Source organism: Salvia splendens, chromosome 13 (genome assembly GCF_004379255.2).
Source record: "Salvia splendens isolate huo1 chromosome 13, SspV2, whole genome shotgun sequence".
Lineage (NCBI taxonomy): Eukaryota > Viridiplantae > Streptophyta > Magnoliopsida > Lamiales > Lamiaceae > Salvia > Salvia splendens.
The window spans coordinates 30,202,764-30,217,910 of record NC_056044.1 but is presented as its reverse complement, the minus strand read 5'-3'; the positions used below and the strand labels follow the sequence as shown (position 1 = coordinate 30,217,910).

General features: G+C 37.1%; 1 long non-coding RNA gene and 1 other non-coding gene across 2 annotated transcripts; both read right to left on the bottom strand.

Moving 5' to 3' along the window:
- Positions 1–1,839: 1,839 nt before the first annotated feature.
- Positions 1,840–2,034, bottom strand: LOC121763141. Its single transcript, XR_006042384.1, has one exon. It is a non-coding gene; the product is annotated as a U2 spliceosomal RNA (small nuclear RNA).
- Positions 2,035–4,090: 2,056 nt separating this feature from the next.
- On the bottom strand, positions 4,091–6,073 carry LOC121760936. Its single transcript, XR_006041883.1, has 2 exons — positions 4,640–6,073; positions 4,091–4,540 (listed from the first exon to the last, which is right to left on the bottom strand). It is a non-coding gene; the product is annotated as an uncharacterized LOC121760936 (long non-coding RNA).
- Between the last annotated feature and the right edge of the window lie 9,074 nt (positions 6,074–15,147).

Genomic DNA, 15,147 nt, shown 5'->3' with positions numbered 1-15,147 from the left:
CGGTTCGACATCCTATCTCTCGGGAAAGAACCACAAAGAAAACCTGAGATAGAGCTTATAATTATGCTCGACTCCTTACACTATTACATTATATGAAATAACCAAAATAACTAAGAAACTAACAATCAACATAATCTTTGAAACGGGCTGGGGGTCTTCTTATGCGCCGAGAGGAAACCTCCAATGTTGGGGCAGTGAGAGCTTCATCCCTGCAGTCTTCATCATCTGTATCCCTGCCTGTGTCTGCTGGACTGAAGTAGAGGGGTTCGTATCACCGGCGATGTCATGATCGAACCAATATCGAACTCTTTCGCATCCTGATAGGAACCTGTGGATGATCATGACCGTTTTGTGCGATTACATTTTCTGATTTTCTTTTATGAGATTTTATTAATTGGAAGAATTAAAATTTGTTGTGTTTGGAATCGAGGCGATTAAAAATATCAATATATCTGGAATTACCGTCTGAATTCTGTTGATGTGATCAGCAGCAATCTGAGGTCTACTTTGTGAAATTTTATACTACTACGAGAAATATTTTATTTCCAATTAATTGGAAAGAAGATTCTATAGTTTTCTCAATATTTTTAAGCGTGGCTATAGATTAAAATTAAATATCGAAACAATGATTATGAAAATTGTAGCGGCTACTACCTCTTGCTTTCAGCAAAGACAGTCATTTCTTTTTCTACTCACTGTTTTTGGGTTATCATCAATAAAAAATCACAAGTTTTTATAATTTAGTGATCCTTCATTCATGAATTCGACTTCAAGACATGTTATTAATAGACCAAAAAGTCCCCCTTAATTGGAGATACTATTTCATTAATACATGAATAAAATATGGGTATGAGTATATACAAACAAGTAATAAATCATAGTACTATTGAAATTACTTTAAAATTGCAACAAAACAAAGTTTTCGAATTAAAAGTTGGAAGTTTTGAACTGTGAAAACAGAAGAAAGTTGGCAAACCTTTTTGGGCAACGAAAACAACTAGTTCGAACTGCTTGGACAGATTTAATTAATTAAATTGATGATGAAGCATATGTTAATTGATAGAGAGGATGTTTCTGCTTCTAATAGGAAGAGGATTTTAATCATCATGAGCATTTAAGTAATTCGCTTATTATATAATCATTGGCACACCAATAATTAGTTTTGATATACTATTAATCAATACATTGAATACAATCCTCAATATAGATATTTAAATTAAATGATTTCATGATAAAATAGATTATACGAGTTCAGTGCTTATAAATATGTAGGCACAAAACTTACTCCCGTGCGACTTTTGTTTATATTTTATTGTTTGGGGCTCAATTTGACCCCAACACCCTCTCAACAAATCTGACCCAAATTATCACATAATCTTTTTGAGGGAATTATTTTTTTTACTTGAGATATATACTTATTAAATTTTTTTTCTTCTATAGGGAGGGATAAAAATTCTAAATTCAAATATATGTACTACTACTATTTATTAAAAAATTTCTTCAATATGCACCATCCAATAATACAACAATTTCTATCTTAAATATTGATCATATTAAACTGCTGGATATATAGGTGCAATAACTTTAACATCTAACTCTTTTTAATACACTGAACAATTTGGAAAGAAATAATGTTCAAAAGATAGCCACAGGAGCCAAGAATTTAATGCCTAACAATACAGAAATGTTTTTTCCAAAAACAAATTTCTACATAGAGGTAAAAGGCTAGAACTGTGGCAGCTTACATGAAATATATGCAGGCAAAATATATCTCGAATATATTTGTTTCTAACATAGATACAAGAATTTTTTTTCAAACAAATGATTAAACTAAAATTGGTGGGATGCGCCCGGCCAATGCAATAGTGCAACACAAAGGCAACACTTAAAGACCCAAGTAGCAAGCTACTTTAATAGGTCTTCCCCTCAAAAAATAAATTTAATATCGTGTGGACCAATGATCCACATATCAGATATTAAACTGATAAGAACAGATACTACACTTGATCTTAGCCAAAAGGCCGAGAAAGGTATGAGTTTTCCAAATACTGGCCCATGACCTTATACTCATTCTTTCCCACTTCCTTCCTTTGTATATTCAATGTGGGATAAACTCACCAAAATATAAAAATTACAGTACACCAACTAGGAGTGTTTCTAATCATGCAATTTAGCAACGTGGGTAATGGATAACTTGGTTCTTAATATTCTAACACGTGATAACAAAACAACTATCACAATTCTCATATTCCGTTAGATGATTGTGTTTCTTTAGACCCCTCTAGCTAAACACAACAATTATATATATATATTTTTTTTGTATGTTATCACAACTCTAAAATCATAGACCTTTCTACTTTTTTCTTTCTGTTTAATGCAGTATATTCTACTCTTTTCTTTCTTTTGTTTTTGGGAAAGAACAAAGAAACTAGGAATGAAGTTTATAATTATGTTTTGACTCAGATACATGAAAATTATGCTAGATTATACAAAAAAATAAAGAATCAATGTAGACATAATGTGGTAGTTGAAGTTGGCGATGAGGTGTGGCAACGGTTGAGGCAAAGACACAGGCGAGCCAACGGGTTCAGCCTCTATTTCACTGCTCGTCAGAGGGCACATATCACTATGCGATATCATAGGGCTCCTATAGTGGAGGGCACCGCGTCAGGCTGGTTTCACAGAGCAGCGACTACCTCCCCGCTCTCAGCAGTGGAAGGAATACGGGCTGTTGTGTTTCTAGCCTGGTCAAAGCCATATTAGTTGGCCTAACAAGACAATCATTTTTTGTTTCTTTTAGTCAATATATTTTGTTTATATATGTTATCCCAACTCAAAAATCATAAGAACCAATAAGGAGGTAGTTCGGAGTTTGAGTCATCACAATGTAAATCTTGAATTAACTCTATGCTTAGTGATAATGTTTATCACACCCCCTCTCCGCTAAACACAACAATCATTTTTTGTTTGTCGCTAGTTAGTACTAGTATTTTTTATTTGCATAGGTTATTACAGGGGTGTGATTAATTGCTAACTCATCTCTTAATTGCTAACTACAACTAATTTAAGTCCATAGAATTTTCAGAGATCTAGTGGTCTATAAATTGTCACGTGTAATTTCCTTTTATTATTATTTAAATTTAAATAGATTAGAAGAATGACCAAATTTAGGATTTTGATAAAATGTCAATATAGTATATAAAAAATATCAACGTGATTCCTTGAATATGTCAACACAATTTTGCATTGACATTGTATATATATTATATCGACATATTTTGATACCTATATTTACATTTATCTTATACATAAAAATACGAAAATTCAAAAAAATAATAATCAAATTTTGACATCAGAACATATGCAAGTGAGATCTCGTTAGAATCCTTATAAAATTATCTTTAATTTGATATATTTTGTGTAAAAAAATAATACTCCCTCCGTCCCGCACTACTCGCACTTATTTCCTTTTTGGGCGTCCCAAGTTACTTGCACTCTTTCCATTTTTAGTAAAAAATTTCACCTACAGCCGTCATTTTTTACATTCCTATACACTCATTCCTTAATCTCCGAGCCGAAAAGGAAATGAGCGAGTAGCCCGGGACGGAGGGAGTATAAAATGAGATAGTTGTTTTGGGATATTTTTTAAAAGTTGGTTATGACTAATTTTTGTTAATTGACATTAATACCTTATTTGACATTTTTTGTGTATCATATCGTGGATGAATGATCTTGTAACTTGATTTAGTGATCTAATGTTTATCATTTAGTTGTAATTAGCAATTTAAGAGGGAGTTAACAATATAACACACCCCTGTTATTACAACTCTAAAATCACATATATTTATATAAAGATCTAACCCGATTAAAGCCTTGCCAGTTAGCCTAGCAAGGCAATTGTTTTTTGTGACACCCCGGAATTTTGTTCCTTTCTTTCGAGATAAATCAGATTTATTAGCTTAATTAATTTTCATTTAAAAGACGTGTAATCGTAGAATTTCCGTTGCAATCCCGACTTTTGAAATTTTAAGTGCTCGATCTTGGAAGACAAGAAATAAGGAATTATTCATGCAAAGGAAAAGAGAATAAATTGGTACAATACTTTATGAAGAGGAATTTCAAATCTTGGAGAGATAGATGGAACAGGAGTACACTATGTGCTTACATCATGTGGTACAACATTGGTGGAATACAACATTTCCACTTAAAAGATTCTAATGCTAAGTCCTTGGATACTAGCCTATTGGAGCAACTAAATCAAGAAAATGGAATGAAATCCTTCTTCTCTTCCTCCATCCTTCTCGATTTGAACCCCACAAAGCATCATGTGGTACAACAAGTGTACCTGTAAAAGTTTAACACCAAAAGGGGGTTAGCATATTTTCAGAACAAAAAGTAGTCTTGGAGACTCATCAAAATAGTAAGTATGTCAAGAAGGAGCATGATCGCCCAAATCTTCCCAGAAAGGGGATGAAGATAAAGAGCCAAAGGAAAGTGAGCCTAGTCATAGACCATTAGAGGAGAACTCCTGCAGGGAACACTACACCCACAAATGACCATGAGATCAGCCCCTTTAGAATGTCAAGAATTTCACCAAAATAGGCAGGAAGCATACTAGCAAACTTGAAAGAAATCCAACCTGGCAGCCCCAAAATAGGAGCCTTTGCCCCCAAGATTTGCAGGCACAAGATGCCAAGAACTCAGCTATAAATACCACACACCACCTCCCTCTTCCTCCCACTCTTCGACTCCCAAAGGTTCAAGGAACAAAGGAGCAGCGAGGAAGGAAGGGGAGGCAGCGAGATAGGAACAGCCGCAGCAACCGAGAAGGATTTCCGAACAAGGTATCACCACTTTTCCCTCGCATCACGTTAGGCAAACTCAAGAGTAGCCAAGAACAAGAACAAGAACTTAGAGAACTTAGAACTAGCCTCAACAATCAGTAGGAATTTGTGAAGCATGGTTAGCCAAGCAACAATGGAATCCAGTAGCTAAAACAATTAAACAAGTTCTCTACTCCAAGATCACAGCTTTAGAACAACATAGTCAATCTCCAACACCACTGAGTTTGAACCAAGAATTCACAAACAATAACAAACTCTTCCAGTGAAGAAAAGAACACCCAAGTTTCGAATCAATCATCAATCGAGGACTCCGAAAATTTAGGGTTAATTAAAGGGAAGGGGGAAAGGGGCTTAGCTTTAGTATGTGGAGCTGTCCGGCGACGGACGAGCAACGACGGAGCTCGGGAGACCCGGCTGGAGCGGGGGCGCCGCTGGAGCAACAACGCGAGGCGGCCGCCGGGGACTACTGCTCACCAAGGGCAACGCCGTGGGAGAGAGGCGACGCCTCCTTTCCACCATTTACTTCGCGGAGGAGAAAGGGTCACGGCGGGCGTTGATTCGCCGGAGATGACGGAGGGGCGATGGCGGCATGAACTCGTCGGAGGAAGAAGCTGCTGTACACTTCCAGATTTGGGGAATGGGAAAAGATGTGTGAAAATTGAGAAAGGAGGCGGAGCCGGCGACGCTCCGGCTACACAGAGGAGCGGCGAATTCGCCGAGAAATGGATGGGAGTGAAGAAGCCGCCGCTGCTCTTCTTCAATTAAGATTCCCCAATTTGTTTTCATTGAGAAACTAGGGAGGCTACCCTGCAGTCGCGATATCAAGCTCGGTATCGGGGCGGACTTCGGCGAAGATTTCCGCCGGAGGAGGAGAAGAGGAGGCGCCGCCTCTGATTTCACCTAGGGATTTAATAGCATCCACAATAGCGGCGAGCGCACCGGCTCGCCGATTTTTGGCGCTCGCCGGTCCGCTCGCCGAACTATTGCAATCGGCGAACGCCAAATCGGCGAGAATTTTGGCGAGTGCACGCCGATTCCCGGGCGCTCGTCGATGCGCTCACCGATCGGCTCGGCGCTATTGCAACCTCCCGATCCGCGAGCGCCCGGCGAGCGGAATTTTTTTTGTTTTATTTTCGAAATACTATATATACGCGATTTGCACGTCATTTTCATTCGCACCACTTGTTTTAACGAATACTCTCTCTATCTTAATTTCTGTACAAGATCAACATCGGGAAATGAGCAACGCTGGTGGTAGTAGTGGTGGTAGTGGTGGGGATGCTGAGGAGTACGAACGTCGAATGAACGAAGCGTTAGAGGCCTATACGAACCGTGAGATTGATCGGCTGATGCAGAGGGCCTTGCAGCCGGCGGTACCTCGACCTAGACCACGACCAGTTGTCCACCGCCGAACAGTGATTGATCGTGATCACGTAGCTGCACATCAGCGCCTATACGAAGACTACGTTGCACAGGAGCCGCGGTTCAACGGCAACCTTTTCAGGCGCCGTTTTAGGATGAGCAGAACCATGTTTATGCGTATTGTTAACGCATTGGAGCATCGATATCTGTATTTCCGCTTCAGGCATGATGCTGCTGGCAGACCCGGTTACACACCTATTCAAAAGTGCACTGCGGCAATCAGGCAGTTGGCCTACGGAGGCGTGGCAGACATGTGGGACGAGTACCTCTACATCGGTGAGACGACTGCCCTTGAATGTATGAAGTATTTCTGTTAGGGCGTGATTGAAATTTTCCGTGATTAGTACCTTCGAAGCCCTACCCTCGAAGACTGTCAGGATCTAATGCAGATGCACGGGGAGAAGCATGGGTTCCCGGGTAGGGATGTCAATCGGGCCGGCCCACCGGGTTTCGGGCCAACCCTACTCGGGTTGCGGGTCAATCGGGTGCGGGCTAATCGGGTTGAGATTTTTTCGGGTTATAAAAGTTCAACCCTAACCCTAAACGCTCGGGTTTCGGGCTGGCCCAGCGGGTTAATCGGGTTGCTACCTATAAAATTAACATGGGATCAATTCAATAAATAATGACGAAAATTAGTTATATTTATAAAATATAAATATTTAATTATGATAAATTTGAGATATATACTTAAACTCAAACACAAACATGATCAAATACTAATATTTGAGATTTGTGTAAAATAAAACATAAATTTAAATATTTTAAAGCATGTTTTAAAACATGTTTTACAAATTTAAATATTTATTAATGAATTAGAAGTTTCTAATTTATTTATTTATTATTATATTAATAAAAATTTAATATATAATTTATATGTTTAATATAAAATTGAATGTTATTTTTTTAGTTATCTATATTATAAAAATAATCAATGAAATTGTCCAATTAGGAGTCAAACAAATAGAATAATAGAAATTTTATCGGGTTTTCGGGCCAACCCATCGGGTTTTCGGGTCTGACCCTAACGGGTTGCGGGTTAATCGGGTGCGGGCTAATCGGGTTGTAATTTTATCGGGCTAGAAATTTTAAACCCTAACCCTATAAATTTGGCGGGTTATTCGGGTCAGCCCACGGGTTGCGGGCTGCATTGACATCCCTATTCCCGGGTATGTTAGGCAGCATAGATTGTATGCATTGGGAGTGGAAGAACTGTCCCGCTGTCTGGAAGGGGTTCTACACGACCGGCTACAAGGGAAAGAATCACACGATGATCCTCGAGGCCGTAGCTGACTACCGGCTATGGATTTGGCATGCGTATTTTGGGATAGCCGGGTCGAACAACGACCTCAACGTCCTCAACTCGTCGCCCCTTTTCAACGAGCAGTGCCAGGGCGTTGGTCCGGCCATTAGTTTTGTCGCCAGCGGCAACCGGTATGATATGGGCTACTACTTGGCGGATGGGATATATCCTAGGTGGCCCGTCTTTGTGAAGACGATCAGATGCCCATCAGATGAGAGGAATGCCTACTTTGCAGAACGGCAGGAGTCGGCGCGCAAGGACGTGGATCGCGCATTTGGTGTGCTCCAGTCTCGATGGGCGGCAATTAAGGGTCCAACGCGTTTGTGGCATATCGACTGCATTGCTGATATAATGTACGCCTGTATTATCATGCACAACATGATTGTCGAAGATGAAGGTGTACAACTGACTAGTTGGGCCAACGACGATAATGAAGCCGGTCCAAGCCACGACATGGCCGCCCCCAATGTACGAAGGGGGGTACCGCACGATGAAGCCGGCATCCTCCAAGCACATGCCGACATACGCCAAACGGATGCTCATATTCGACTCCAAAAGGATTTAATTGACGAATATTGGGCGCGGAGGACTGCACGTCGTTAGTTTTTTTTTTAATTATGTAATTTGTGTAAATGTACTTTTTATTAATTTAAATAAAATTATTGGATTTTCCCGTATCTGTGTCGTAAATTTAATTCCGTATTTTGTGTGATTGTCAATTATTTGTTTTATATAATTTTGAGTGATGTGGCTAGGCTATTGCTAGGCTATTTGCTTGTCCTGATGATGTGACATGAGAATTTTTAGTGCTGATGATATGGCAGGAGCAGTTTGTGGCTAGATTATGGCTGGGCTATGAATGAGATATTCTTACCGTGGATACCCTAAGAAGAAGGAAATGTGAGGTGAATTTGGGGGAGAGGATTGAGAAGTCACTAGGGAGCATATTTGGGTTGGTGTCTCCTTATTAATTTAAGATGGGCCAAGGAAATTAAATTGTTGGGCTAAGTCCCATTTAATAAATTGAGTATAGTAGACTGCCTCAATTAAATTGTTGGGCTGTGATGAAGTACAACTGGGCCGAAAATTAAATAAGGATTTGGGCTGCCAAATTAGATATTAGATAGATTGGGTCGAGATATTAATTGTTTGTTGGAATTAATTCAAGGAATTGAGCTTGGAACTTAATTAATTAATTCCCGGATGATTTATTGCGCTTCCGAAGATGGAAGAATGATGAAGTTGAGAACGCGAAGGGCCGACCGGCGTCGCCCCGCAACGCCATGGGCGACCTTAAGAAAAATTCAAAGAAAAGATTTAGAGGGGGATTTTCCAAGAATCCATACTTTATTAAATAGGTACCCAAGTATTTATTTTAAAGATATAGAAATTCTCTGAATTTAGTTAAAGTGGATAAATATAACCTACAACCTAGTGAAGCCCGAGGAAGGACTAGAGATCCTATGAGACAAGACTAAAGATATAGGCGCTATGCCATAGGGTGCATGCATTCTTTCTAAGGAGAAATAGTTCAAGTAATTAGCGTGCTACGCTATTTATTTTCAAAAGGAATTTTTCCCGTGGGCAGAGCGAGGCCTACACGAGTAATTAAATTGAGGAATAAGCATATCAGGTGGGCTTTCTTTTAATATCCAGCACATTAGTGTGGATATAAATCAAATAATTGTAAAATTATGAAATATCATTTTTTCTCAAAATGGAGCTATGATTCTTTTCAAGTTGTTGTCATGCCATAAATGTTTGCTTTGATGAATGGAATGGAATGGAATGATGGGTGAACGTGGGAGGTGACCACCTCCCCGGCACTTGAATGGAATGGAATGGAATGATGGGTGACCGTGGGAGGTGACCATCTCCCCGACACTTGAATGGAATGGAATGGAATGGAATGGAATGATGGGTGACCGTGAGAGGTAACCACCTCCCCGACACTTGAATGTTTAGATATGGCGAATGATGAATGGAATAATGAACGATGAATGATGAATTATGAATGATGAAAGAACTTAGTCTGCAGTTGAACTTTTAGCTCACAAAAGAATTCAGTAAGCTTAGGCCTTTTAAGAAAAACCACTGTGTGTTACTGTGATGGCTTGACAACTATATAATGTATGTTTTGCTTTTTGGCACGTGTCCACTGAGTACTCCTGTACTCAGCAGCCCTGCATGTATTTATAAATGTGCACGTTGAACGTCAAAAGGATGGAGTGATGATCGCAGTCGATGTTATTAAATAATCAAGTTGATCTTCCAACGATTCGTGTCTTCATACACGAAGTCGTTTAGTAAGGACTTATTCCGCTGTGCTTTTGTGAAGTGAGAATTGTAGAATCTCACCATCAAACTCTGATTTATTGATGAGATGTTTATCCTATTTCCAAGACCATGTAATTGAATACTTGGCTTCTATCTTATGTTATCAATCGACTTAGCCTTTGTGCAAATTTTTCAAGTTCTACCTAGACGTCACCACGGTTCGGGAACCGGAGGTTCACGGTTCGGAACCGCCGGTTCCGGTTCGGAAAAAAATGGAACCGGAACCGAACCGGCCAAGGATCGACGGTTCCGGTTCCGGAACCGTGAACCGCCTGTTCACGTGAACCGCGGAACCGCCTAGGTTTGCCCGGTTCCGGGCCGGTTCATCCGGTTCGGCGGTTTTTTTTTTGCATTTTAAATTTGTAATTCAAGTAAAATATGTAGATATATTTGCATAAATAAAATTAGAATAAAGCGATGTTCAAATGCAATTTTATTGATACAAATTACAACTTTAAAATTACAAATTACAACTTTAAAATTACAAATTACAACTTAAAATTTACAAATTACAACTTTAAAATTACAAATTACAACTTTAAAATTACAAATTACAACTTTAAAATTGCAAACTACAAACAACTTTAAAATTACAAATTACAACTTAAAATTTACAAATTACAACTTAAAATTACAAATTACAACTTATTACTTAACATTACAAATTACAACTTTAAAATTACAAATTACAACAATTACAAATCGAAAAATTTAAATACAAGTTACTTACAACAATTACAAGTTACAACAATTACAAATCGAAAAATTTAAATACAAGTTACAACAATTACAAGTTACAACAATTACAAATCGAAAATTTTAAATACAAGTTACAACAATTACAAGTTACAACAATTACAAATTTACAACTTACAAGTGTTGACAAAAAAGACTTAGAAGATCATTAAAAGATATTCCTCATTTGATAAGTATCTTATTGGTGAAAAAGTGGGTATCTTTGGGGCAGATGGTACTGGAACACAAATTTATATATGGAATCTGGATGAATGAGGATCAGATTATAGTTTAAAATGGGAAGCTGGGTTCACTGGCGGGAGTTCGTTTCATCGTCGGACTCAGATGAATATACCACCCTGATGGCCTGATGAAACGAACTCCCGCCAGTGAACCCAGCTTCCCATTTTAAACTATAATCTGATCCCCATTCATCCAGATTCCATATATAAATTTGTGTTCCAGTACCATCTGCCCCAAAGATACCCACTTTTTTCACCAATAAGATACTTATCAAATGGAGAATAGAGAAATTGAGATTGAGAGAGAAATTCTTATTAACACAGTTACACAAGAATGGGGTGAGTAGAAATGAAGAGGATTGGGGGGTATTTATAGGGGAAAATTGTGATTTAAAAAAAAAATTTTGAAAAACACGGCAGAAACCGCCGGAACCGCCGGTTTTCTGCGGAAACCGGCGGTTTAGGCGTCCGTTTGAATTTTCAAAATTTGGAAAAAACGGCGGGAACCGCCGGTTTGCCGCCAGAACCGCCGGTTTTCGGCGGAACCGCCGGTTTTGCCGGTGGAAACCGGCGGTTTCCGCCCATGGTTTCGGTCAAATCCGGCGGCCGCGGGCCCGGTTTCTGAAAAGGCTAGGAGTAGGCCTGAAATTGTGCCGGGAACCGCCGAACCGGCGGTTCCGAACCGCCGGTTACGGTTACCGAAAAATTGGAACCGGAACCGGCCCGGCCGAACCGACGGTTCTGGTGCCGGTTCGAACCGCCGCCGACGGTTCCGGTTCGGAACCGCCGGTGACGGTTCCGGGCCGGTTCGGTTCGGATTGGGGACCTCTAGTTCTACCCCTTTTCTTTCCCCGTTTCTTTAATCCTTCTCATTAGTCGCGGTTTACCCGCTTTCGCTATCCTTAGCAAAATGCGGTTGTGACATTTTTAGTTTTTCAAGTCTATATTTTTTGTTTTCATATATTATCACAATTCTAAAATTACATGATCTGACAATTAGACAGTTTAGTTTGAAATCCGAGTTGTCACATGATAAATCTTGAATTAACAGAACAATAATAATAGAATGAATTAAAGTAGATATTAGTTGAAAAATACCAAGCATAACCTCTCTCTCTAGGACTATAGGGGGTCGTTTGGTTCGTTTGCTTGGTATAGGACATGTTCGGGCTTCTAGATGGGCTCAGGTTATGTTTGGTATATAAACCTGCTGTTTGGTTTCACTGTTGAGTGTTTAGGCCCATCTTACAATGTTTAATGAAGAAATTTCACCATCCATGACTCTTCTACCCCTCTAGGGTTTCCGATTTTGGGAGGCTTTAATACATCATCTTTAAATATTCATAATATGTTAACTTTTCTACAAATAGAGCGTAGAACTTACAGGGAGATGGCTTGCCCACGTGTTCGCCGAGACGATGATCTTGTTGCTCGGTTCATTCCAATATGTACCTGCGATTCCAAGGAGCTCTTTGAAGGTCCTATAGCGCTGTTCCAAGAAGTGAAGGCGATCCACAATCTCGAACCATTCAAACGTCACGCCGAAATGATACTCCACCACGGACTGAGCCTCGACAATAAAGTGGCTGGGGAATACCGAACCCTCACAACCATACTCCTTTTTTAGGCGAGCCATGGTGGTGAGAATGATGGTGTCAATTTCATGCTTCCATTTGCCCCGGTAAAGAAATGAGCTTTGGAGGGGTGAGTCCATTGCCATTTTGATGCTATCGAAGTTGAAAGAGAGAAATGAGATACTTGTGTTTTTCTACACCAATGAGGTTCATATTTATAGAATCTATTCTTCTTCCTCATTTATGAGCACATTTCCTATCCTCCATCACTCTTATCTACCCCTCATTCATTTCTATGCGGCGAGTGATGTGGTTGCATCATATCAAATCCCCCATTTGTAGCATTGAAGATAATTCATTGAAGTGATTTTGCATATCCCGCAAAAGAAGCTACAAATCAAAACTACAACACCTACCCCATTGACATCAATACTGCATGGTTATAAACGACATAATATACAAATTACAAACCATTTAATTCAAAACAAAAGTGCATGTAGCTGATTCACCAAATGTCATACCAAAAGCATAATTGATGAATAGAAAACTACATAATAAGTAGGGAGTCTTTGTTAGGGTTGGAACGGTACGGTATACCGCGCCAAAATGTATCATTTTATCATTTGAAACTATCATTTGAAACTATCATTTTATCATTTGAAACTATCATTTTATCCCCTCAAACTATCATTTTATGATGCAAAAGTATCATTTTATCATCCAAAAATCTAAAACTATCATTATGAAACAAAGTATCATTTTATCAGTTGAAACTATCATTTTATCCCCTCAAACTATCATTTTATGATGCAAAAGTATCATTTTATCATCCAAAGAACTAAAACTATCATTATGAAACAAAAGTATCATTTTATCATTAGAAACTATCATTTTATCCCCTCAAACTATCATTTTATGATGCAAAAGTATCATTTTATCATCCCAAAAATCTAAAACTATCATTATTAAACAAAAGTATCATTTTATCATTTGAAACTATCATTTTATCCCCTCAAACTATCATTTTACGATGCAAAAGTATCATTTTATCATCAAAAAAATCTAAAACTATCATTATTAAACAAAAATATCATTTTATCATTTGAAACTATCATTTTATCCCCTCAAACTATCATTTTATGATGCAAAAGTATCATTTTATCATCCAAAAATCTAAAACTATCATTATGAAACAAAAGTATCATTTTATCATTTGAAACTATCATTTTATCCCCTCAAACTATCATTTTACGATGCAAAAGTATCATTTTATCATCCCAAAAATCTAAAACTATCATTATTAAACAAAAGTATCATTTTATCATTTGAAACTATCATTTTATCCCCTCAAACTATCATTATATGATGCAAAAGTTTCATTTTATCATCCAAAAAATCTAAAACTATCATTATTAAACAAAAATATCATTTTATCATTTGAAACTATCATTTTATCCCCTCAAACTATCATTTTACGATGCAAAAGTATCATTTTATCATCAAAAAAATCTAAAACTATCATTATTAAACAAAAGTATCATTTTATCATTTGAAACTATCATTTTATCCCCTCAAACTATCATTATATGATGCAAAAGTATCATTTTATCATCCAAAAAATCTAAAACTATCATTATTAAACAAAAATATCATTTTATCATTTGAAACTATCATTTTATCCCCTCAAACTATCATTTTATGATGCAAAAGTATCATTTTATCATCCAAAAAATCTAAAACTATCACTATGAAACAAAAGTATCATTTTATCATTTGAAACTATCATTTTATCCCCTCAAACTATCATTTTACGATGCAAAAGTATCATTTTATCATCAAAAAAATCTAAAATTATCATTATTAAACAAAAGTACCATTTTATCATTTGAAACTATCATTTTATCCCCTCAAACTATCATTATATGATGCAAAAGTATCATTTTATCATCCAAAAAATCTAAAACTATCATTATTAAACAAAAATATTATTTTATCATTTGAAACTATCATTTTATCCCCTCAAACTATCATTTTACGATGCAAAAGTATCATTTTATCATCAAAAAAATCTAAAACTATCATTATTAAACAAAAGTATCATTTTATCATTTGAAACTATCATTTTATCCCCTCAAACTATCATTATATGATGCAAAAGTATCATTTTATCATCCAAAAAATCTAAAACTATCATTATTAAACAAAAATATCATTTTATCATTTGAAACTATCATTTTATCCCCTCAAACTATCATTTTACGATGCAAAAGTATCATTTTATCATCAAAAAAATCTAAAACTATCACTATTAAACAAAAGTATCATTTTATCATTTGAAACTATCATTTTATCCCATCAAACTATCATTATATGATGCAAAAGTATCATTTTATCATCCAAAAAATCTAAAACTATCATTATTAAACAAAATTCGGGCTTTGCATATTTACAATAGAATATATTGAAGGCGAATATTCAAATTTTTATTTACGAAAAAAAACATTTAATCACTATATTTTAAACATATATTTTTTCTTATAGAATGGAGTTCTATATTTTAGCTCAGTAGCTAGTGTTGAATGGTTAGATTTGTGTTCTTATTGTGGAATGATTTAATACATGAGATGAGAGTGATATTGACATTGATTAATTTCGTTCTTAAACACTATGGATAATCTGATTAATATTGCTAC